At 41.2% G+C, this 27,539-nt stretch overlaps 1 long non-coding RNA gene across 1 annotated transcript; it reads left to right on the forward strand.

The window, feature by feature from the left end:
• Positions 1–1,348: 1,348 nt before the first annotated feature.
• On the forward strand, positions 1,349–27,380 carry LOC117598294 (uncharacterized). The gene is made up of 3 exons (XR_004578974.2): positions 1,349–1,362; positions 25,807–25,941; positions 26,195–27,380. It is a non-coding gene; the product is annotated as an uncharacterized LOC117598294 (long non-coding RNA).
• Positions 27,381–27,539: the final 159 nt, after the last annotated feature.

Raw genomic sequence — 27,539 nt, forward strand, 5'->3', positions numbered from 1 at the left:
TCAAAATGGCTTGCTTTTCTCCCACAGACAGTTCTCTGGTCTTCATGTTGGTTTATCCTTTTTAACAACAAATATAGTCTTCACAAATGAAACCCAGGGCTCAAAACAGAGGAGACATTCAGAGCTATTAATTCTTTAAACAATCAGTCTAACAGGGCACACCAGGGCAACAAGAAACACCTGTCAGTCACATGTTCCAATAATTTTGATCACTTGAAAAATGAGTGGGTTCAAACAAAAGGTGCCATGTTCTATGTTACATCTAGATGTAAAGGAAATGAAAGCTGAATTTCTGATCTATTGTCTCATATTCATCTTTTGATCTCAAACCCAAATGTCTTCAGTGTATAGCAAAAACAAAGAATTGGCCTTGCTGTTCCAATACTTTTGGAGGGCACTCTGTACATGCCAGTATGACTCTCCAAATGAACACACAAACAAAAATAACAGAATTTTTTTTTTTTAATTGTCAAAATGAAAATGCTCATGGCAAACTGATGAGTTAAATATTTAGGACTGTCTGCTTTTGGGTTTGACATTTGAGTTGAGAGTGATAGATTGACGCACACACTCACTAAAGCGCAAACCACCTCTCACTTTCATGTGCTTCCTGCATCACACCTCCATCAGACCTGGGTAGAGCCACATGAAAAGCCACACCGTTGTCAAGACAACACCTGCCCTTGATTCTTTTTCGATTATAAGTCCCATGCTCAACTGCTCTGTGCAGTGTTGATTCTAGGGCTGCTGGATAAATGCAGTGTTTGGAGGCCAGGTGGACAAAGCTACTCTCAGAAAAAGACAAGCACAACGTCCACCTGACTCATGTTAGCCTCGTAGCATTTGTGTAAAAAAATAAATAGAAAGAAGACATTTTTAGACATTTGTGAGACAAAGAATTTGCACACTGAATGTTGTCACATCATGCTTTCACTAGACACCAGTTGGCAAGTAGCCGCTGATGTTTGTTGAATGTGTGATGATGATTCTTTTGTGTCAGGCAAAAACTGTAACGTAATATGCCAAACACCATGATCTAACAAGAATCTGGAACTCTGTCTGGCTCTATCAGCACATTCCAGAGGTACCTGTATAATTTAGACTTTACAACTCAAGGAGGAAACATGTAAGATGCTCAACAAACTGAATACAGCAATATGAAATTTAGATTTTTGTGTCTTTGGTCTTGGAACATTTTCTAATGCATGTTTCTCCCCTGTTTGTTTCAGTGTGCATCTGTTTCCTGTCAGCAGTGAAGCAACACTACAATCTCTTCTTTCTCAGGCCTCAACATGTCACACTCTCTCCCTGTAGGCCAGTGAACTGCTTATCTTCAGGATAAACCATAAGTAAATGCCAAAGGTAAATAGGGCTTATTGCCATAATCCCCCTTCTTTTTTTCACACATGCACACACAAGCACAGCCACACATAGTATTGGTCACACAGCATACTCCACTGTTATTACCCATAGTGGGAGCTTGAGTGTGTACTAAGAAGGGCCATGCTTTGATAACCTACTTACTCATAGAAACCTCAGATAACAGGCATAATCACTTGCACAAAAGGTTGAAAGACAGATATCAGCCTTATCTTAGGACTGGTTTATAATGACTCACCTGTCTGCTTGTCTGCTGAGAATGGTGGCCTATTTGCATAACTGAGAAAACAGCAGACATACCAGGTATTAGACTAAATCTAGATATAACGAACATCAACAGTTGAAGGAGACCTGAAACGTCCATGACCTTAATGCTTCAGGAACTTATTGAAGTCATTCTCTCGAAGTTTCATAACATTATAAGCTGGCCACATCCTGACAAGTGATAACGTGTCTGTGGAAGCCCAGATGTAGTGTTGTAGTGTTCACATTACACACACACACACACACACACACACACACACAGTCATACACACTCATACACAAAGCCTGTGGTCAGAAACTGTTCCTCCGACAATAGAGTTGCCACCCAGCCTAAAACCTATGGCTCAGAGTGGGGTAGCTGTATGGGTGGGAACAGCTCTACGCAGAATGTGTTTATAAAACTTCTCCGAGGCCATGTTCCATCAAGATTAGGCCTGAAACCAGTCAGGCCTGCTCCTGCCATCCCCCTGTCCCCAGGGCTTTCTAACTTGCTCAGACATGGCACACAGACAGCTACAGTACACACATAAAGACTCTCACAAACACCTCACTTTGAAAAGTGACTGAAGCGTGTCTTAGGTGCTGAAAGCTGTTAACTGAAACAGTGTGGTTGAGAAATATCAGAGGATGTGGAAGCATCGATAAAGGTCACTAAAACATATTTTCTCATAGTGAGAATTAGCCCACGAAAAAGCAAAAATGCTGCTGACTGTTAAGTTCACTAACCCAATCTACTACCTTGAAGTAGAAATTCTGGAGGGGCAGTTTCAGAATAACTGGTGACTCTATAGAGAGGTCAGGTGGTGTGAGGTAACCCTTTTAACACTCACTAAATAAAGACACAAACACATAACCCTGACCCTCTGACCCAATAAGCTAAGACTAGTATACAAACACTCATCTGCACACACCAGAGGCTGACCTCATCTCATATCTGCTAACCTTGGAGAAGGGGTTCTGCAGTCTCAAGTTTGAACTTATCTACTTAACTGGGACAGAATTTACTCAACAAACAAGAACTGTTATTTTGACTCTAGTGAACAAAACTCTTGAACCTACAACCACTCAAACACTTGGAAATAATAAGAGAATAAATAAAAAATACCACCAGCATGATCTACTCTAATGAAAGAGACACAGTTCAAATTCATTTTTCTAAAAATAAGATAGTCATCGTTACAAGGAAATACAATGCCTTGACATGTCCCAGAGTTAGTAGTAGAACAATGTGTCAGGATAAAGTGGTCTATTCTTACGGAAAGGAGGTCAGGCAATGTTGCTGCATACCAAACAGAACAGTACGAAGAACCTAGAGGAAGAGCTGCACAATGAAAGTCAGAGACCTCTATAAATCACAGACTAACTGATCCACCACCTGTATGTGTGTGTGTTTCTGGCTCTTTACCCAAAATGACTCGCCTTGATGCTCCAAGTCATGTGTACTAGAAAAAAGAGATAATTATAACTCTTAAGCTGGGAAGTACCATTTACTATACAAAAACACTCATTCCTAAACGTGTTCATTAATCTATAGCTGCATTCACACACCATGATATATGTGACCCATCTGAGTTTCTTACACTACATTTGGTAATCCAGTCCAGGTGTGTCAACATCTTCATATGCACAGAAAAGTTCCACAATCCATTTGGGCCTTGAATGGAACAGAGAGTTATAATGAGATATAGTCCTCTCCTTTTTTTGCAACATTGCCTGTAAGAAGAGAGTTTGCAGTGAGCACAGTGGGTCAGTGGGATGGGTATGTGGGATTTGAGTGGGTGTTTGTTTACTTGAGCATCAGCTCAGAAACGTTGTGCTGGCGGGCCACACTTCCTGTGCCTGTGCCGAGAGGACTGGACTGTCTAGTCAGCCACCCCGGGCTGACACAGAAAAACCATGTTAAAATAATCATTACTGTAGTTCACAACCCCCAGTGGATGGCGAACGAGTGAGGAAAAAAGGCTTAAGAGATAGACTGTATTAATAAAACGCTTTCCCCTTACGCCTTTCTCTCTCTCTCTCTCTCGTCAAATGAAGGCCAGGCCTATTACATGATCACTGAGTCAGATTCTAAGGAAATATTACGCCTGTCTATTGGCTCTTAGTCATAGTGGGCAAGCACTGATAGAGAGTGTGTCAGAATTAGCTAAATGTGAAACTTGGCTGATATTTTCACTTCATGATACAGGTTTAACACACCTGCCGTTATGCAGCCTCTCAATAAGAAGCCCTACCTGACAGTATTTGGCAGACTGTTATACCCCGTGGAAAAACATCACAAAAAACACAGCATGCTACTTTCCAATTCAAATGTTAGCAACTGTTTTCAAGAAGACTTGGGTAGGTTGGGGTTTCAATTGTGTGACAGTCCTTACACTGTTTATTTGTGAGTAAAGGTAGTTCTTTGATTGACGGACTTTTTCTATAGCAATTGATAGTGAATGTGCTGCTCTGATTTACATTGATGATGGCAAACCTGGCCCCCTGGGAACAGTTACAGAGATCTAACCCGTGTACAAAAAAAAAAAACAGTGTTCCCTCTAGCTTTGATTTAGCAGGAGAAAAAAGTGCCATATAAAAACGGAGGAGGATTGTCTTGAAATACACACCTTGGTGAAAGCTGGCAGTGTATAATGTATCAGTGGTTGGCCCCTCTCTGGCGCACTGCCAAGTCTGCAGCCACCAATGGCTATGTCATTAATCCAGAGCAAGGAATAGCAAGAGAAAATTGGGCAGGGGCTGAAACATTACCTGCCAATTACAGGGGGACAACAGGGGTACGAGAGAAATGCACAACATATGGGACTCAATCTAAGTTTGAATACCTGACCTACGGACCCACGCAATTCGCTCACTGCACTGTTAAAAGGCTCCAGAGAGGCCTGACTGAAGTCTTACATAATGTTCCTTATTAAACTCCCCCTCCCGCTACTACACAGCACCCTGCAGAACCACAGCCTGCTAAGCATGCAGCCAACATACACACCACCAATACTCCATCTGATTAGAAAAGCTGAGAGGTGAGAAGTATTCTTTAACACGTTGCTGACAGGCCACTTGACAGAGCTCTGACATGCAGGCTTGGAGGGCAGGGAGTTAAACATGAGCAGAGGGAAAATCACGCCAGAGCCAAATTTTTTTTAATCATCTGTGTATATTAGTGAATGTGAAGGTGTGGCACTCCCTGCGTGGCTCTGTGTGTGGAAACTGAGTTGACTGTGGGATCATAGCCATGTCTTTTTTTAACGTGCTGATGACATGCAGGCCTCACAGCTGACCTAGGTTTTATTTTATTATAAACACTGCCACACCATCGTGAGACTGTGATCTGGGTCAACCAATAAACCTCTTACTTCTCTAGTGGAGGTCTAATCTGTTACTGGCTGCATTTTCCACTGAGCAAGTGGCTGCCAGACATTATATGACAGAGGTGAAGGCAGATGGTTGGTTGGAAAGAGAAGAGTAGAGTTGAAGTTTCCCATTTATTGAGTATTTCCATACTCAGTACAAAGCTTATGATTATGGTGCCAAATCTGTTGTATTAACATCCCTCTTTGCTTGCCACACTGTATCTGTTTATGGAAAGAGGAAACCATGAACATACACAAAAAAGTTGGAGAATTCATTAAGTATTGTCTTGTATGGTTCATCTCTTGGACCCTGTCCCACAGAGTAGCCTGAGAAGGGAAAAATAAGGTCTGAATGGGAAAGACATTGAGAGAGATGGAGAGAGGGCTGCTGATGAAAGCAGAATGCAGGGACTATAAACTGGAGTCACGGCAGCTGTGTCCAGGGCTGCAGGGACGATCCTCCCAGCCAAGTTCCATGTCCGCTCTGATTATGGGCTGGAACAATGCATTCCATTGTAGGCCTGCTCTCTGACTGCCCAAAAGAGGAGTCCCTCATCACCCCCCCCCCTCCACCCACACACACATACACAGTCCATCTCATACAAAGATGAGACTACAATTATATGTACAAAGCTATATGCATTAGTATATTAAAATAATGTTAGTACTTTCTTTTTCTCAGAACAGAAAAAAAGATGAAACATCAAATTGATAAAATAGTGAAAAAGCACTAATTTGGAGAAAGAAGTTTAAAGAATTCTCACTGTTTTTCCTCATATGGAATGACTCAATCTTGTCAAGGTCAACTTTAACAGCTAACATCCAGTGAAAGAGAGTGAGGGGTCAGAACCAGAGTTCTTTAATCACTGTGTGTAATTAGCATGCATATTTTTTACTCCCATAACATTTTTGACTTTGGAGAGGTCCTGCATGCTAAAACCTCCTTTGTCACAAATCTTACCCTAATAATATTAACATGGTCCTGTCCACCTACTCCTAGGTTTGAGAGAGTTCCCTCTAGCAAAAACCCTCACCTTCTCCACAAAGAGAATCCTTTTGAGAGAAAAAACAAAAAGAGAGCTTCATGTTTACTTTTTGCAGAAAGGCTGAAATTTTTGGTGTCACTAATTTTTATTTATTGCATATGCTCCCATGTTGCTTTCATGCATTCACTTGTTCAGCAACAGGCAACACAGAGGCACGGACATGACTTCACCCAATTGCATAATATGCATTAATACCTGTGCAACTCATGTTATAAGCGTTGACGCAGGCCATGTGCCCAATTACATAATGTGCACAGACTGCACACCTCAGTACATTAATATGCAGGAGATCTAAAAGGTTACACTGACCTATTTCAGAGTGCAATCCCGTTACTTTGTGTATCACATGAGACTAGGCCTTTGTGATCTTTGTATCTTAGTTTAAAAAGTAATATAAAAAGAAGAATCTTGCAAAATTAGCTTTGCAAGATTAAGTCCTGTTGACCAAGAAGTAAGCGATCACCACTTCAGATATGCCCCCACCTTTAAAACATAATATTACTGCGTGGGCTTAATGAGGCTGAACTCCACAGAAACCAGGTCATAACACTCTAATAATCATAAATCGGCCCACATATTTCCTGACTTGCTGCGGTTTAACCACCAATACACACCAACACCTACATGCAAGAATCCCAGTTAAAATATTCAAATCTTTATACTGATGTGAGAGGGAAGAAAGTGTGGGAAGGTTTGATTTTTTTAATGGGATTTCCAGATATTGTACTGTGGTAAGTGTTTAAGCATTACAGTTGGAACTGGTTCAGATTTGGAGCTGCAATGCGAATCCACACAGATGTAGGAAATATCCAGAGCACCATGGTAGAGAATATTTATTCATTCAGCTACAGTAAGCTCTTTATCCTGGTCAAGGTCATGGTGGATCCACATTCACACACTAACACCTAGGCCCTTAAACCTACTGGTATGTTTTTGAGAGATGGGAAGAAACTGGAGAACCCAGAGAATACCCATGCGGACACAGTGAGCACTGTAAATGGAAATAGAATAAAAAACAGGAATCCTGATTCTCCCTCTCTCTCTCTCTCTCTCTCTCTCTCTCTCTCTCTGATCAAGTAGGGCATGTAGTGAATGCCACAGCAATGTACATTCATAAAAAAAACACCATGGCTGTGCTGAGTTTAAAGTTTTACCATGATCTTTGCCCTCTGTCTGTGAGAATGTGACTTTATGTACCAGAAATATCCCTGTGTTTCTGTGTATCATGTGTCTCTCCCACTTCTAACCCATCAATGATCAAACCAATGGCTTCCAGAGTGAATGCTTAGTATTTCCATTTAATGAATAATGTCTCATTACATAAATTAGGTAATGAGGCATGGCAGTTTTCTAATGCGGGAGTGTCACAACTCTATTGAAGGTTTGCATGAAAAAGCCAGGAGTACTTCTCATCTGGAGGCCTGTTGTGATTTGCACTCATCACAGCGTCTGAGTCTTAGGTTGTGGCAAGCTTCCACAGGTCTGTAACCATATGGCTGTGCTGCAAGGTGAAACCTAGGTGTGAAACAGTCATTTGTGGGAATGCTGGAGGCTGGCAGCATTACAGATCATGGTTTTATGTCTCACCTTCTGCCTACCTGTGACAGCTTCAATAAGATGTGACAGGATTTCATGCCTTTGGTCTATGAGGTATGGCTATGTCTCAGGTTGCCAAAGCACATTTGCACTGAGAGATTACTGCTGGTGGCACAATGAACAGGTCTGAAATGCAGGTATGTACAGGTATACTTTTTAGTGGATAGATTCAGTGCTCTTTTAATGGACATGAAGTAGTGCACAATGGCAACAGAGAAAAGAAAGAACATAGCCCCATCCCCATTTTGTCTTATTAAATATGCGGTTAACCTAAAATAGCTATTGGTGAGGGGAAAAGAAGTTGAGAATTTTTCTGCTCTGGGTTCAGTTGTGGATCTGGAGGATATGCTGAGACTGATTTCTTGGCAAGAACACTTGCTATGGCAAATAAACAATGCCAGATTCTGAAAAAGAGGGACAGCAAAAGATGGACTAGTAAAACAAATAATCTGAAGCCAGAAAACAGCAAAGTCCTGAGTTAATAGATCGAATATGGTGTAGGGCATATTGAGAGAAAAGGAGGATAAGAGAAATATATATAAGCAAACAGAGAGAATGAAGGAAAAGGGAGGCAGACAGAGAGATAGCAAGTACATAAGACAAAGTACACAAAGATAAAAAATGAGGTGAACTGAAGTGTAAGTAGTGCAGCTGAAGTGCACGGCAGGAAGAAAGGAAAGAGAGGCAGCACAACAGCGAGAAAGAGAAAGAAAGAGAGAGAGAGAGGGAGAAAAAGAGAGGGAGTGACGGAGCATTGCTTTTCAAGAGCAGGCAGAACAAAGAGGCCTTTGTGTGGAGTGCTGAGAGAGTGGATTGGAGCCAGGGCTTAGGGAGTGTTCAGCAGTGTGCACTAACTGCATTCCTGCACTGAGATTACAAGACTCGTCTCATTTAGACTTCTCCAAGAAACACACTTAACCCTCTCCTGCCCATCTCTCTCTCTCTCTCTCTCTCTCTCTCTCTCTCTCCCCCACTCCCATGGCTCCTTTTTTTGTGTTACCTCTAATGCTCCAGTTGGTCTGAACCTTTCCTGCTTCTTTGTGATGATATGTTTTCTCTCAAAATAGTTACTTCCCCATGTGACTTACTTCATATTCAGAGGCTTTATGTTTTTATGCCACTTGTCCATACTCAGTATATTTACTCAGAGCAGAAACACACTGAGGTTTTTAAACCAATAAACACTTGTTTTAGTTCAGTCTCTTATCTGGTCTAAAGTATATGAAACGTTGTATTCACCACAAGAATTCTGGGATATCTATGCAAATCATGCTAACATTTAAAAACAAAATAGAAGGCTATAAAAGTTTGCTTTAACTCATTTGGCTGACACTTTTATCCAAAGCAACTTACAATTTAGACAGGGTCTCGCTCGAGGACCCAACAGTGGCAACTTGGCAATGCTGAGATTAGAACTCAAAACCTTGTAATCAGTACAGAGCTACTACTGCCCCACAGATACATTATGTATGTAATTTGCATTGGTATGTCATTTGCACTGATTCATTCCACATTCACATTTTAGTAGTGCAGGGCTCATTAGAGATAATTATACTGGCTCTGTTATTATAATTTTGTTTGTATTGACAGGGCCATAGTAATGCTCTAGAGAGAGATATACTGACAGCAAACACTACAGTATAATTGATATCATTTTATATATCATCATTGTGAACATTCAGTATTCATAAATAAGGGCTTTTATCTGGTATAATTCCAGTGTTGGTGCTCTAGTTATAATGCCAAGTCAAATAGACTATTAAATGTAGTTCTGTCTCTCTTTCACTTTTTTTTCCACAGTTGTAGCAGGCTGACCTCTCTTCATTACACAAAGTCACACACTACACCATTGTCCTACTAGTAGAGTGCTTCAAAATATCACAAACACGCCTCATTATCTAATTTGGCAAATATAATTTGGCCGAGCAGTATCCTGACATAGCTTGACTTGCAGAGCAAGTGTTTGGGAGGGAGAGAGAAGCAGGGGAGTATGGGTAGGCCAGTCACCTCTGGCCCTTGCAAAGCCGACATAAAAGTATCTGGAAGTCATCATCAGAGTATACAATCCAGAGGAAACATCTCACAATACTCCCCCTTTTCATTAGCCTTTAAATGTAGCCTAGCCTGTACTACAAACTTATGTAACAGCAATTAAGCCACTCGTTCCCCACTGTTTTTCCACTGCTTTTAGTGATCTGTGAAATGTAGTTTCATTTATGTTCGCTCTTTATGCAATAGTATAAACACTTGTCTAATATTTCTTCCACTCGTCCATTACTGTACAGAAAACTGCCAAAATGTGTTTTTCTGTATATAAACTTCAAATCTAGTCCTCACAATGCAGCCAGGCTCAGAGCTGCACAGACCACCCTACTGAGACACCAAAGAGGGAAAGGGTGTAAGAACGAGAGGAGAGAATGAAAGACACAAAGAAAGAAAAACCACAAAATGCTATTCACGTGAACGGATCCCTCTCACGGAGAGAATGGAGGCCCTTTTCAGAAAGACAGTAAGAAATGTAATTAGTGCTTCACTTCGTCCAGTCCCCAGTTTGTACGCTCACTTCTTTTTATCTCTCTTTTTAATTCCTCCACTCAGCACTTTCTAAACCCTCTTGTTTCTCCTTACCAATGCACTCCTTCTTTCAGAGTGTGTTCTTAGAGACTGCAGAGATGGAGACAGAGGATGAAAAGCATGTGGAGTTTTTAGGTGGTACACGCTGGTGTGCAAGTTGAATTTTAAGCACAGTCCTCTTTAGTCCTACCCATTTGTACACAAGACAGAGAAGCACTTGGCCTAGAGCCTAATCACTGCATTTCTGTAGCGTGCACACACATACACCCAAATGAATGGCAGCCCAGCAAGGGGTGCTTTAATCGAGACATTAAAATCTAAGTCTGCATAAAAATAGCTTAATTTTTTTAACTGGGCACCCCATTGTTAGTATTAGTCTGTCTCTCTTCACCTCACAAAAACCAGTGTCAGTTGTGCAAATGGGTGGACGGATTTTGTCAGTTGGAAGTGAGCGCACAGCAGTCTGGGGAAGGGGGCGGGGGTTGCTGTTGTAGTTTTGGTGAAAGTTGGACCATATGAGAGTCCCCCTCCGCTCACATCAAAGCCCAGCCTGCCAGTTTAATTCAGCCAAGTGATCTGCATTCCCATAGGCTCCCCTGGTTTCCTGTCCCCACAGCCGCAGTCTCCTTCTGACCACTCTCGCCTCAAACAGGACTGCTATTGTCCCCTTGCTCTCCCCCTGTGCCCTAGGGTTACCATTCAGACCCCTTCCCCACCCCACCCCCCTCTTCACTGAACTCCATGTCCAAGCTCTCACACCCTCTTCCCTGCCCCCACCAGAACTGCAGACACAGAGGCCAGCACTCAGCAGTAACCGTTACTCACTGAAAGGCTAAGTGTGGAACTCGGAGGTTCAACTTTGTATTCCTCTCACTTCTCTCTGTCTCTCTTTGTGTGATGACTGTGAGAGATGTGAGGGCTGTAGGAGCAGGAGGTCAAGAGATAGACAAGGTACAGTAAGCGGAGGCCCCTTCTCAGTCAAAGCTAACAGACTGATACAGTTGAATAAATCAAGGCATGAGGGGATAGAGGAGGGGTTAAAACTAGGAAGACGCAGTAAGATTAGTGAAGGTTAGTAAAGGGTGTTGTCTAAAGATTTTGGATTATTTGTTGTTCATGGATAATTCAAGTTCAAAAATCATCCACCTGCAAATATACACATTATCTCAGGGCCCCAGTACAATAAATCAGGCCAAAATCTGCATTAAAAGTAAAAGTTGAGTCAAGGACAGAGTTTACCTCATCATTTTAAATGTCAAACTAAACAGCATGATCTAGAGTCCAAAATTATCAAGGTTCTCCAGCAGATTTCCTGGTTGCTATGTAGCATTAATGAAAAGCAGGACCATGGTGAACTCCAGAGGTGTTGGGTGTGTTATAGGTTCAGGTAAACTGGACTACATGAAATAAAAATATAAACAGAATTCTTTTAAAAATAAACTATAATCACACCACCAGATGTAGTATATATTTGCTTCATAAATGAAATAGGCTCAAAACTGTATTTAAAAATACGAACCTGAAAGTACTGAATCAAAAAAAAAAAAGTTCAAAAGCTGCCCTAGACAAAAGCTCTCAAATCTAACAAAATCCCTTTAAAGTCAGGCTTAATACTGTGCCTTAACCCATGCTGCAGTGCACACACATTCACACACAGTTCCTCTACTTTTTCGTTTATTGTGACAATAGGGATTTGGGGATCAGGGTGCACTTCCCTGGATTTCACGCTCCCTTACTCAAAGAGGACTTTAGTTTACCCCACTGCTAACACTGTGTTCAATCAACACACCCACTGATCACATGTGTGATCAGATCTGTTGATTGTGGGTTCCCCATTTCGCTCTTTCCTTCTCCCCTCATGTGGCAGTGCTGATGAGTGAAGAGCAGGGACACATGTTTTAGGTTGCTATAGTTTCTCTTTGTCATGGCAGCCCAAACCCCTCACAAGTGTGTATATTGGCATGCTGACATTTACATTCTCAACTAAATGTCCTCCAAAGCATTTAGTTTTCTTCTTCTCTAAAAAGACCGTCAGCCTGCACTGAAAGGAGAAAAGGCAACAAAGTAAGACAAATCTAAACGATTAAACATTTTTAATCACTTATCACTCTTCTGGCATAATTTTCATTTTCATGTATGATTAGAATCCAACATGGCATTCAAAGTATGTTTGTCTTGACCTGTGGCTGTTTTCTCTAATGTCTGAACAGATTTCACTTAAGCATTAGAGGTTATGGGACATTCCCAACACACTGGAAGTGGTCAGATCATTGTCAAACGACAATCATACATGGTCCTTGTTTTGTATGAAGAGTCAGATTGCAGATTTAAAGATTACCTTGCCTGATTTTTCCGAGAAGATATCATGCCTCAAGGCCTAAACTAGGCTATTTATATCCCTAAAGTCAAAATAGTGTATTCTGGGGTGGTGCAAGCGATAAGGCCTCTGCTGGAATGACACTGGTCTAGTTAGTCCACAGCTAGATTGTACAGTGCTTCCATGTAATCTGCTGATGATATCACCAAAACAAGCTCAGGAGCTGTGTCTGTGCATGTAGGAATTGATGGCTAAAGCTAAAAACAGGTTTCTTCATTCTATATTTGACAGTTAAACCTACCTTAATATTCTGTGGTATCAGTAAAACATGCATCTCAATAAACTGTGTCTCACTAACCTTATTTAATAAAATGTGAGTAACAGTGTGAGAGGAAGGAGCACTCAATGCGAAGAGGGTGGGGGATTAGTTCACCTCTAATTTACGAGTAAGTAACAAGAGTAGAACAAATAACCGACAACAGAAAAAACAAGGCAGTACAAATGCCAACATCCCCTCATCCTGTTCAGAGCTCTCGTCTTTTAGCAGTTACTGTTTACTCAAATGGCACTGCACACAGTCACTCGAGGAAAGACACAAAGCAATGCATCTATATCAAATACTATGAAATCAAAGAGCCTGCTTTGGAATGGTTCACTAACAATGGCGTTGGAGTCCAATGTTTAATTCATGCAGTTGGCTGTATAATATGACCGGATAAGAGACAGGATGTTGGATAAATAAACATTCCTCTGTGGCACCATGAGGCTGGAGCTTTAAACAGTGGTGACTCTCAAGCCAAACCCATGACAGTTTCAGTGGGAGTCATAGAAAAAGAGAAGGAAAGCAAAAACCACAAGTGTTTTGGAATATTGATGTGTAATGAAAGGAAAGGAATAGAATCCTCTTACCATGCCCCCAACCAATGTGGCCTTCTCTCTGTCTCTCCCTTAATGCATTTTGGTAATCTGGGAAGTAATTTGTAATCATACCATCCATGTATGTGCATGTCCAAGAACACATGTAAAGCCATATGTGTGTGTTTATACATTCATGTGTGTGTGTGTGTGTGTGTGTGTGTGTGTAGCCATTTCACCTGGCAATAATTTGAGATTGGTCTGATGACTGATGAGGGAGGGTGTTTAATTGAGTAAATTACAGGAATCCAGGAAAGTAGAGCTCAGGGATGTTCATATTCAGATTGGTTTCTTCCAGCTAGGATCCTCTTCTGACCCCATGACCCCATGAGTTAGCAGCATACTAACATGGGCTTTGGAGGCCTTTTTTCCTTTGCCCTCCTGCTGAGTTTCAGTGTTCACAGCCTAAACTTTGAAGCCAATTCTCTGATCATTCCTGCAGCATTGTGTCTACCGACCCAGTCATTACCCCTCCCAACATGACACACTGTCACAGAAATTCACCGGATCAAATACGTGTATCAGCACACTTGTGAACACACAGAGCAGGCTATATAAGCAGCCATCCTGTATGTTTTCTCTCATGTCCTATGAAATTCCCTGAGCTGGGACAAACTCCAGTGACACATCACGAAATGTCCTGACACAGATGGGCTGGAACAAGGAGAAGTTTTTTTTTTTTTAACAACATACCTTTATAAAGATCCAGGTCCGCATAATTGTGTCGTTAAGATGCTGCTTTTCCTTACTGGCCGTTCTGGTGCTGGGTGGCTGCATTGTGTGAGCTGTAGGCTCCCTGATCAATAACGCTATTAAAGCCTAATTCATTCAGCAGGAGGCAAACTCAATTTAATACAGCGGCCCTGTTAAGAGGCAGGAAGCAGCAGCACATCAAAGGAAGGCTTTGTGAAGAGAATATCCAAATAGAGCCACTCATGCCTAGAGAATGAAGGGCCATTCACCACACACACACACACACACACACACACACAACCGATAAACTTGGTCTCAGCTTGTTTTCCCTTTCTAAAATCCTCGAAATTTTGTGTACTACTAGTGCCATGCTAGATATTTGCTTTATTGTGAGATTTAAATGAGATCAGTAATTTTGTCCAAATCTCCACCTTTGACTAATTTTTCAGCTATTAGTTTTAGTCAAGAATGGAATTTTGGACAAACCAATAATCTCATTTCAATTTCATATTTCATTTTCATATTATTATTATTTACAGTATGTTGGTGTATTCTAATTGTCAGAATAATCTCTATGTTCCTGTATATTCTAAATTCTTTTATAGGTTGTGTCATTTCTCATAATATGTTTATACGTTAATTCTATACTGTGTGGTTTAAAAATTTTGATTTGTCTAAAGTAGAAAGTGGGCAGCACAGTGGCACAGCGGGTAGCGTTGCTTCCACACAGCTCCAGGGTCCCTGATTCGATCCTGAGCTAAGGTTCTGTCTGTGTGGAATTTTCTGTGTGGAAAGTTGTCCTCGTGCAAGGGTTTCCTCTGGGTTCTCCAGTTTCCTCCCACTTCCCAAATCATGCCAGTAAGTGTTGCTTAATTACTAAGCATAATTGCTTAATTTAGATTTCCTTAAGTAATCCAACAGTTAGGCATTACAGGGTGATTGGGTCCACACCAATCACTTGCAGACTGCACTTTAGCTCTCTTACTCGGCATCCATTAGCCAATTATCTGCTTAGGTGTTTGCTTGCTGGATACTAGCTGTACTCTTATTTGCCTCTCCAAATCAACTTCTCTGCATGAAGACTCATGTAGTATGGGTGTCTATATTCAGGAGTACACCAAGGATAGAAAACAGGAAGTATGTCACCTTTCACTTTCAACATTTGATGGGTTTGGAGGAACCCTGTTTTCACTTCATCTTGTTATATGTTGAAACTCACATGTTGGCTGTATCTCACTGTCTTTTAAATTGAGGGACTGCCATTCAGATGTTTAAAAATTCTGACATCATTACTGCTACCAGGCTATTTTTTCCATTTCCTGGCCTTATCTCTTCTACAGCAGTCTCTGAAGTCTACTTATTCTCCCACACCATACAGTCTCAGGCCAATGTGTGTGTGTGTGTGTGTGTGTGTGTGTGTGGGGGGGGGGGGGGGGGGGGGGGGGGGGGGGGGGGGGGGGGGGGGGGGGGGGGGGACATACAGATGGGTGACAAATGAAAGGAAAAGTAGTTTTAGGTTGATTTGTCCTTTTAAGAGAGAAGAGTCACTGCAAATCAAAACAAGTTATTATGTCTGAGCACCTTTATCCTATGATGAAACATTTTTAGCATGATGGGAATGGTCTCTTCCAGGGTGGCAATGTCCACATCTACAGGCCCAAAGGCTTACTGAATGGATTAATGAGTATGAAAATGATGTAAATCATATGCTATGGCCTTTAAAGTCACCAGATCTCAAGCCAAGTAGAAATTTCAACCTAATATTTTAAACAGCATTCTCTACCAACCTCAAAACACCAATAGAGGGAATATCATTTGAAGAATGGTGTTCACTCCAGCACAGGTCCAGAGACACTTCTAGGATCTGTGCCAGGAAACACTGAAGCTGTTCTGGTGGCTTATGGTGGACCAACACCTTACTGAGATACTATATGTTGGTTTTTGCCTTAATCTGTCACTAGTCTGTATTTGCTGATTGATTAGTCATGGTCTTTTTTCACATCAACTTCACATCTCTTTGAATATAGTGTCACTGTATCCAACCCTCAGCTGGACACACTCTGCTTGTCTATTCCCCAACCTCTTGTCTTGACCTCCTAGAAGGTTATAAATTAATTTCTAACCATTAACAATGCCTTCTTGACTCAATCCCATCTAATAGCTATCAGAAATTACCTTCCATTTTGATATCAATGATCAAGATCTTCAGTTCAATTCAATTTTATTTATACAACACATACTTATTTATCTATCGTACAATGCCCAAAAAAATAATCTCCTGTATACCAGTTGGTGTGACTAGTCTTTTAACTGAAACCTTCCCAATGGCACTCTGTGAAGCTTATCACATAGCCAGATAGAATTCTGTGCTTTCAGTGATTGTCTGTCTTTGACACTGTAAATTAGCAGATGTTTATTTCCATTATTTCTGATTTAGGCAACAAGAACTCTGCCCTTAATTGGTTCTCATCATCTATCCCTTATGTTGTATTATATCAGATTGCCTCAGGTAGTGGGTAACTTTCAGCACCTCATAACCCTACAGATGGTCTTTTCGGTCCATGTGGTCTATACATATCTTGCTGTCAAGTTAACTTTTTGGAGGTTATTAAATCAATACCAGGTAACAGTAGAAGAGTACAACCCTTCCTAATGCACTTCCCAGCTATTGTAGCTGGTCTTATGTCATACTAGCTGGTACTGTTCCTTTACAGTCATATAATATATATTTTGGTCCATGAATTAAATCAACAACGAACAATATAAATGCATTCATTTTTATTAGAACAGCTATTAGTTACCTAGACTAGATCAACCAGTCTTCATACGGCAGCTGACAAATAAACAAAACACATTTACTTCACCATCCCCACACCCTATGTACCTTGTTCCCCTGCGCGCACACACACACACACACACACACACACACACACACATCCCTGTTACTTTACAACACTCTGCATCCTAATAAACCTTTGTTATGTTTGGAATCCATTAGAGTCAATATCCCACTTTTCAAAACATCCTTTGACACAGTGGGAAGGAAAAAGAGGATACAGACTGGGAGGGGCAGAGAGAGTTTGACTGCAGCCATGAAAGCAGACACAGGAATGAGGTTCCAAACTCAGGCTTGCAGTTTTGTATAAGGAACAAGTACCTCTTCTCTGTGAGCATGTTTTCATAGAGCTCAGTCAGAGCTCACTCTCTGAGGCCTTTATCAGTGTCTGTGTGAAGGCAGTGTACTGGTCCACACAACTTCAAACAGCCTCATACACAGCAGACACTCAGATGTCCTGCCAATTGTTAGCGGAGTGTGAGAAACAAGCTTTATCGGCTACAGCACCAGAGATTTAAGACAAATAGCTGGCAGGGTGCCTGGGGAGTCAGGGAGGAAAGAGGTGTTAAATTACAGACCAAACTGGAGGTTGCATTAAAGAAAAAATACACAGCGCAGCACTTTCAACAATGCTGCTTCCTGACAGAGAACACCAACAAAGGCACTTCCTTTCTGCCTGCCCCTTCACATGCGCTCTCACTTCCTGTTTTAGACCATTGCCGACGTTCAGACATGTGCCTGACGCACTTCACCCTACAACTACCCCTCTACACACATGTGTACGACCCTCATTTAACCTTCCACCACCTGACCCAGCTAACATCCCACAACACAGAAAAACTCCCATGAGACCCAGACTTCCTTAAACAGACATTCATATGAAAATTAAGTTCTCTGGCACTTACAGGGCTGCAGAACTCTTTTTTCCTTTTTATGAAATATCAGGTGGCTATACTTTCTATATGAAGTTCAAGAGCACTATTGTTGTGTTAATTAATGAGCAATAGTAAGAGGGACAAACAAGTCAGCTGTGTATATGACAGCATTCTGTGGTGTCTACTTTTCAGGGTTTTGATCATGTCTGAGCTTACTTTGTGGACAGAGCTCTATGGCTCATAAAGAGAAAAGAGAATATGAGAACACTTGGTCTTGTGGGTAATTATTGCAGAGGAGAATCAGAACATTTGAGAGAGAGAGGGAGAGAGAGAGGGCCAGATGTGTGAGGAATGTTCTGGCCATTTGTGAGTTGGGTTTGGGAGGGGGTTTAAAGAATAGCAGAATCACACCGCCTGCAAATCGTTAAAGAACTGTCAAGACTCCAGCAGTCTACTGTGCATTTTATACTATCATACTGATGGCCACCAGCTCCGCAGCCATAATACACATTGGAACTAAATGCCATTTGTGAGGCTGCTTAATCCAATTCTAAACTACAGGCTTTTTCAGTGGTGTTGGCTAGATAGCTGGCTAACAAACAGAACAGAGCACTGACAGTGAGTATGTTAAACTATGTTGCAGATATTTATAAGTATATTCTGAAAGTTAGCCAAGAGGAAATAGTCTCAAGCAGAAGTTCAAAATTCCACAAAATGGCCATAGCCCAAAGGCTTTGTTTCTTCTGCCTGCACCTTACACCAGAACTATTCATACTCATATTCATATTCTCCAAACAAATGCAATGTTTTTGCAACAAACCAAAGGAATCTATAAACTGTGTCTTAAATGTAAGGAGCACAACAGTGCCTTGGCCATCCACCTCCCCCACTGCTGAACCCCCCCCCTCCACAAACCCATCAGTTATGTGATGCTGTGCTTAACAGCACTCCAGAACGCTCTATGTTTGTTCAGCTGTTTCAGGCCTGCCACAGAAGCCCTGGGAGGCCGGACAGAATTCATAAACCCTACTCATCACATGAAAGAAAAGGGAAAATGCAGGGAAAGGGAAGAACAAGACAGATGGCAAAGGGAATGAGATGACTGAGGTCTAAAGATGCGTTTTTTGGTTTTTTTTTTGCCTCCAAGAAAAAATAAATCAAATACTTGGACAGATAGAAGATTCCTTATGGAACATCTAACATTGTATTGTACAACGTTTTATAGCTTTTTATATATGTATATATCAATTTCAAATAATTAAATATGAAAGTAGGGTTCATATTAATTAGGAGTTGACAGCACTGCTACAAAGTCCACGTGTACATACAGTACCTCATATGGGTTAACATTCTGTTAACATTCTGTTGTAAGTCTAATCTGGTTATTTAAAAGAGCCATGTTTAGAGTAGTATGGCACTGGCTGATGAAGGAATGAGAACTCTGCACTGCTTTTCTAGCAAAGTTAACAGATACACATTTTGCACATGCCTTAAAGTCAATCTGTTTCCACTGTGCAAGGCAAAATATGAGTCAATGTACCCATTGTGTGCTGGATTTTATATTCTCCAAAACCTCTGAACCTTTTCCTTAGTCACCCTGAAGACCTTTCTCCATCCTGTTGTTTTCCATCCTTTAAGCGAGGAGTGCATAAGTGTCTTGTCAGCAGCACTCTCTTTCCAAAACATTTCCTTCTGAAAATATGGTGGTTGATCCCAGATCAGAAAGAAAACAGATGTATCAGGCAAGAATGTCATTCACAGCTTTGATGCACAGCTTTCAGACCAGCTTGCTCATGTCCACAAATCTAACCAAACTCATGAGACAGTTTACACAGTTGTGCACTATTCTGACCCTAATATATTTACAAATGCACATTATGTGTAATTAAGGCAGAACCATGAAAATAGAAAAACGTGAAAAGGCGGGAAACCAATAGCCAAATTGTTTATTGGCCTCGATACGTGAAAGGCTGAAATTTCAGCCTCAGTGAACAGGGAAACTCGAACCCTTGGTCCAGCTGTCCGCACATTGCTGTCCCAGAGAGCCCAAGCATTCTGCTCTCTCGTTCATTCTATCCATCCATCCATCCATCCATCTCCATTCTCACTCATCAAGGCAGGTGATCGATTGAAAGACACACCCAAACAAAACATGGCCCTGACTGTTGACCAGTTTGTCCAGGTCCTCAGATTTCCCCCAACTCATGGGGACCTAACTCATCCTGAACACACAGTTGTGTCAAGCTGCATCCATAAAACAGCTCTGTCAGCATGGATAAATGCCCAGGTTGATTCCTCTAGGACACAACACTGAATACACTGAACATACACCTTAGATTAATACTTAATAGCAGCCATGCATCGTTGCAAATAAGTCAGTTTTTGAAGTCCTTTAGATAGAAATCATTAGACTTGAACATACTGTAATTGTAAGAATGACACAACTGCTCACAGTGCCACATAATGGATGTATTAACAAGAGGCAGTTGCATATGATGTACAGAATTAGACAACACAAAAGCCTGCAAAAACTGTCCATAAATTTGCAGTAGCAGGGCATGTGGTTTTCAGTTAGATGAGACATTAGTATACACTAGCTCATGGCTGATGTCACTAGTCACACACATGTTATTACAGCCTCAAAACACTCAATGTTAACAAACAGTATGCTTTACTCAACAGTGAGGGGCAAACAGCAAAATAGTGTGAGACAGAAGAAAAATAAAGAGATGGAAGAGGAGTAAATAGGGAGAAAGAAAGAAAGAAAGAAAGAAAGAAAGAGGAGAGGAGAGAATGACAAATAAAGTGGGGGACGTGAGAGAGTGTATAAAACTTGATTGATTGTCAGGCGGCATGTGTGTGTCGGCCCACTGTGAGTTCAGAACAGCTAGAATTGAGAGTTATCTACATCCTGTAAATATATTGTTTGTGGTACAGCGACAAAAGCAACAAATGATTAAAAAGGTTAAAATATCTCATCTGAAACAGTTCTGGTCAGAATACATAGTTTAATTTAATCTAATTTAATAGAGTTTTAAGAGATTAACCGAGATGTTGGAAAGTATGGAAACTTCACATTGAACTCCAGGCTGTGAGTGGCACACAGTGGCTGTGTTATCAGGCAGTTAACTGGATGCCCATATTACCCTCCCCTCTGTCACATGCTGTGAATTAAGGACCTTGAGAAGGACAATGAGGAATTGTCTCTGAAGGTTTATAATTGTCCTCAAAACCACCCCCGCCAGCAAATCTCAACTGAGAGGCGAGAGAGAAAGTAAGAGAATAAAGACTGTGAGAGGCGTGTTGACAGAAAAGCCTTATCTAATCTGTGTGTGTACATGACAGGACACTATATTTTGTTCATATTATCTTATTTGTAAAGTGTGATTAGTGTAATCAGTATGAATCACCACACTTCGATGATGACATTCTGGCAGTGCTGTAAGAAGACGTGGGTGTAATGTTGGAGAGCATGGTAGGGCTGGAGGAAAGGAGAGGATGGGGACTTAACGCAGATGTTTTAGCTTTAGGTTTTGGCTGGAATGGCTAATTATGAGCGATTCTTAATGATGCTGGCAGCCACACCATAAACCTGGTTCAGTGGAAGAGCTGCTCATTAGCGTGACCTGTGAAAAAACTGTGACTGCCTCACTCTGCCACCCCCCATATTCATGCCATGTACTGAGTATACAGATCTTTGTCACTGTACATGTGTGTATGTGTGTGAATTGCTAGGGGTTCGATATAACACTGGATTGCTTCAGAGCGAGAGAGAGAGAGAGAGAGAGAGAGAGTATGGTATGATGATGCACATTTTCCATTCGCAGGTCTACTCACTGGGAAGTTGGAAGCTAGCAGGCCTGATTATAGCTAGGGAGAGAGATGGAAGGGAAAGTGGCTTAAGGGGAGGAGGATCTTGGTGAGCTCTGCACATTGTATTAAGGGCCCAATATATAGGGCATCTTGTAATCTGACTTTCCCACACTTTGATAAATGTTTACCTCATTGAGTGTAATAAACCTCCATATCATGGCTATAGGACTGAGTATGTAGTTAAACACTGAGATGGAAGCATGTGTAAGGGTGCTTACTTAAAAGTAACCATGGTGGTTTGCCACATAGTGTCACAATTTTACTACGAATATGGTCACTATGTCATTTCTGTAGCTAACACAATTAAAACTGAAAAACTTTGAAGGAAATATGAGTGAAGTTGCAGACACTTTTTTAATAAGAGTACTAGTTATTATAGTTTATACACACACACTATACATATATATATATATAAAGATAACAAAACCATTGAACAACCACAGTTCTCACCAGACACGCTGTTAAACACTGCGTAATCCATCAATACCATGAGAGTATTAAGATTTAATATATACTAACTATATTTACTGTAAGAACCACATTAAAACCATATTGTTTCATAATAGTATACTTGTGTTAGTATATGTAATGGTATCCAGAAATTCACATTAAATCAGTAGCAGTGGGGTTAACCCTGTCTTGGAACCCTTCAGATTAGAGCTCACCCAGAAACAAATCCAGACCTCATACCTGTACACTGCAGTAGCACGTGTGCAGAAACATAAATGAATGAATAAAGAATTTGCTTGGCACACTGTATGGAGAGAAGATACTAGCAACTTCGTGTCAACAAGACAGCAGGACACACAGAGACAGGATATCACAGCTAATCGTCACAATAACAACATATCTCTCATCCTTAGACAGTGCATCACACTGTATTCTTAATGTGTTACTGATTACTGATGGACTGATATAACCTTATAATTTTAATAAAACTACAGAGTCATATTCTCTCCAATCAGACTTGTAGTAGCTCAATTTCAGATACCATCAAGTCTTAAAAGAGACATGACTATAGTTTGAAATCTTACAGCAAGTTCCCCAATGAACAGTGCTCTTTAATTCTATTTCACCTACCTAACCACCAGAGGTGGTGAGATTCACCGAGATACCTTCTTGTCCACATGTGCATACATGTTAATCCCTCTGAACAAAGTCAAGAAGTGATGTATGATACAGCATTTACAATAAATAAAGTTACCATCTTCCCCTTTCTTCTTCTCACTTACATACAGATCTATATGCCTAACAGCTTAACAGTGTTTATCATGCTTATCATGCTTCTTCTCTTCTGCCGTGGTGAGTGATTTTTTATATTCCCTTGGTGTTATCTCATCTGGTCATTCACATAGCCACCACAAAACGTTTGGCCACAGGGGCACAATGTGAGATCAGAAAATATTAACCAGTTAGAATTGAGAATAACCCATCTGCTCCTAAAATTCTTTTCATTTCTGAGTCAACGTCACATGCTAATCAACTCAGACAGTGTTGTGACAGTCAGATACATTAATGATCAAGAAGCATAAGGTCAGGCAGCGCTCTTTGCCTTGCACAGAAGCTCCTGGATTGACTTACCGAGTCATGCACTTACTGGAACTGTACAAAGGTTCAGCAGTTACACTGTCAAGAGAGTGCATACACCTGGGACAGAGCACCCAGAGGCCACCCTGCCCCTATTATGACATGCCAATGTACGAGGAGTGCCTTTCTTTCTTACAGACATACCGCTTCTTCAAGTGTGCACTTTCTTCAGGTTCTACAAGGTTAACATCACTCCACCCATCACTCTGAACACTTTCCCCATGATTTGCGGAGGTGGGTCAGTTCCTTATGACATTGTGGTATACATTATCCATGTGATTTACACCACTCCTGGCAGTTGTGAGGGGTACAATAGAACAATAGTATGTAGTTGTGGTTCCATGGGCCCCCAGATTCTTTGTCATTCAGAATCAGAGCTGAGTTGGCAAGAAATTACTGAGAAGGGGAAAGGGAAAGGGAAAGATGGCTGGTTGACAGCATTATTTATTGCAAATACTGTGTCATATGTCCTTTTGTGACTTTGGGTTAGAAGATCTTGGCATATGTGTTCACATGACCAAGAAGGTATCCAGATGATTCTCACCACCACTGGCAGTTATCTGGGGTTTATAGTTACATACATGACTAGATTTCAGTTTGAAGAAGTACATTCTTTGAACATACACATATCTCAGGGGTGGTTATTTTTGTAGCTCACAAAGTCAGATGCAGCGATAGCCAGTATTTGCTAAGTTTATCAAATATACACACATTTTAGCAAAGGATAACAAATATACATACAAACAACTTAAAAGTACCAAACAAACAAACAAACAAATAAACAAAACATTTCTTAGGGGTGGAGGACAGGTGGAGCAAGCAGTGTTGCCGCCTCACAGATCTAAGGTCCACTGTCCACTGTCGGTGTGGAGTTTCACATTGTTCCTGTGTCTGCATGGTTCCTCTGAGTTCTTCAGTTTCCTCCCATACTAAATTGCCATAGGTATGAAGGAATGTGTGAATGTATGTTTCAGTGATGTCCTTAGGTGGACTGGCATCCAGATCCATTGGGACCATGACCAGCATAAAGCACTTACTGAAGATGAATGAATGAATGTCTTATATGTCGGAAGGGTGAAACAATAGGAGAACCTTTTCTAAAAGTAAATGGCTTAGTCAGATGGTCCTGAGATGCACATGCATCCGAGAGTCAGTCCATGATACATATGCTGGCCACATGTCCAAAAACAGAAAAATGAAAGGGCCAGGAAAAGGTGTGATCTATCTGCAAAATCATTTTCATCACACTCCAACACAGAACATGTGTGTTTCTCCTGGTTTACTTAACACTTCATTTTACTCTGGCTGTCTGTGAAAAGTTTCCAAAATCAGTCAATAATGATCAACAGCGCTTGACTCAACGTCCTACTAACAGACTAAAGGTGTTATGAAGAGCTAAGCAGCAGACTGAAAACATCTCATGCTTGTCCATCACACAAAGGTTAGTTGTCCCATATCCCTTGTGGAGGCTAAGGTAGCACATACAATGGCAGAGATGGTAACCAGACAATGGCTGACATTTTTACCAGGAGAAGTGGATACTGTATCACCTTTGCTGAAAAGACAGACCCAGGAGAAGAAAAGGCCTACAAAGAGAGTAGTAATGAGAAAAGGAGCAGAATAATGTAGGAGCAGTTATTAATAACATTATCTGATTTCACTAAAATGAGAGTGCTGAATTGAATACAGTATAATGTCAACCTCACTCTACCATCCCTTCTGTCCCAGGACAGATGGGCTGAGAGAAAACACTGTTTTTACATGACAGAACTGTGGGTTTAGATTACATGGTACACACATACTAACAGGTGTGCTAGATAATACTGTACAGAGATTCAATTATGTACTGTGTACAGACAAGTGAGCTTGCACACACACAATCACACAGAGAACCTCTAATCACTTATTTTTCTGTAACACTGATTTGTTCCCAGAATGCTTGAGTGCACACAGAACACTGTACTGACAGCAGTGTGTACTGAAATTTCATATTCTGGTATAGTGCACAATCTAACAAGAGCACATTTCATTACAGTTTCAGTTCTCTCGAAAAAAATATACATGTGCTTTCATGTTCTCATATGTGTGAGCACATGAAAGCACTTCTATCTGTATACACATAAATAGTTATTTCCTCCTCCATTACCCACCCACACAGACCAAAATAGGCCTCACTCCGTGTGTAGGAGCATCACAGGTGGGTTTACTAGTTGAAGTAGAGCAGCAAAAATTTCCCCAGCCTTCACATGATCACTGTTCACTGTGCCTTATCAACATGCCTTATTAGCTCAGTGGACGTTTGTGTGTATGTGTGTGTGACATTGAACACATTGTTCAGCAGGTACTGCTGCTCTACACACAAAAAACACAGGCTAAGCAGTGAAAAAATTATTTCACAACTCCTCCATCTGACTAAGACATGAATAATAAGTTAAATGTGTACATGTGATGTGAAACTGTAAAAGCCACTGTTCAAAACAAGTCTTCATCCCTCTGACAGTGTGTAAAAAGAAGAAGGGAAAGAAGAAGTGTGGAGGCAGTGTGTCTGGTAAAGGGAAGTGAGAGAAGTCCAGCACAACAGCTGCTACCGCTCCTGCAAAGCCGTTCCCTGACAAACCACTCTGTTTGTCTCTGGGTCAGCAAGAAGGCCAAAAGACACACACACACACACACACACACACACACACACACACACACACAATCTCTCTCTCTCTCTCTCTATCTATCTATCTATCTATCTATCTCTCATGGAAATGCACACACATCGAAAGTTAAGTTAATAAGTAAATAGGCTACGCTTCATATCGGCTTTGGCATCAGTGTGCCCAGCCTTGCGGAGAATAATATGCCAGAGTGACACAAATCAATATTATCTTTTCATTCACCAGGCAGAAGAAAAGGACCAAAGAGAGGCCACAAAAGAGGGAGAGAGAAAAAGATTGAGAGGAGAAAAGAGAGGCAAAGAAAGCCCCCTTCTGGCTCCCTCTAACCCATACACATCTCCCACTGCTTTGCCCAGTCTCTCACTCTCACTTGGCAACTAAAGGCCTCACACAAAGAATTTCAGCTTTCAGCCAAAGACAAGGCCAGGAGGAGGCCGAACCTCCAGCAGACGACCGGTTGCCCCTGGACACCACTGTCCAGTAAATAGATTCCACCGATTCTGAAATTGAGTTCCATGATTTAATATGACTGTATGAAGTACTACCTATGTATGCAGTATATGTATGGTGTTCAATGACTAATGCTAATGCAGAGCAAAATGCTTAAAAGGGTCTATTGAGCGCATTCATCTCCTCAGCTCATTAGTAGTCACAAAATCCCCTTTGCACGCTGCACTGCTTTCTACACATTCTCTGTTCCTCTCTCTTAAACATACACAGAATGAAGATAGATTTGATCTGGACTGTCTAAGGTCTATGGATGTAAAAACAGCAGACCTATATTTACACACATACTGTATTCTGCAGTGCTTTCACTTTTCTACCTACTAGAAATTACTCACTGTTTAAGAAAAAAAAATCATGTACATGGCCTATTCTAGACTCCTCTGAGATCACAAGCCTTACACTGAACAGAGAAGAATGGTTTAATGAATAAATGCCCTATACCGGAGAGCAAAGACTGGTTTAATTTGCTGCTAGTTTCCAGGCACGTACAAAGACCAAGAGCAAAAAGTTATAAGAGAACTGCATGTTCTGCTCCAGAGCTGGATTTCTCCCTCATCTTTATGCTTTTATCTCTGTCTTATGAGAGGCGTTCATCTATAAACAGGACACATTGCTTTGCCCACATCAGAACTAATCATCCATATTTTTCAGCTCCCTCTTTCTCCACCATCAGAACCATGATGGGCCAAAGCCACAGGCGTGCAGGAGAACCTGATAGTCGTGGAAGTGGAGCTGCTCACTCGTTCTGGGTTGGAATGCATTTTTGCAGTGCTGCACTTTTTCACCATATCAGGGGAATGATTGCAGCTCCCCTCTGGAACGATCAGCTTCCATATTCATTTATATAACCCACCCACACACACACACACACACACACACACACACACACACACACACACACACACACACACGTATACACACACACACACACACGTACACACAGACACACACATCCATGCCTGCACATGCACATACTCTCTTACACACTCATTTGCACACACCCAAAAATCAAACCACCTCAGCAGATTAAATGTGCTTTAAAAAGCGACCACACACTCACAAA

Source organism: Pangasianodon hypophthalmus, chromosome 10 (assembly GCF_027358585.1).
Source record: "Pangasianodon hypophthalmus isolate fPanHyp1 chromosome 10, fPanHyp1.pri, whole genome shotgun sequence".
NCBI classification, from domain to species: Eukaryota; Metazoa; Chordata; class Actinopteri; order Siluriformes; family Pangasiidae; genus Pangasianodon; species Pangasianodon hypophthalmus.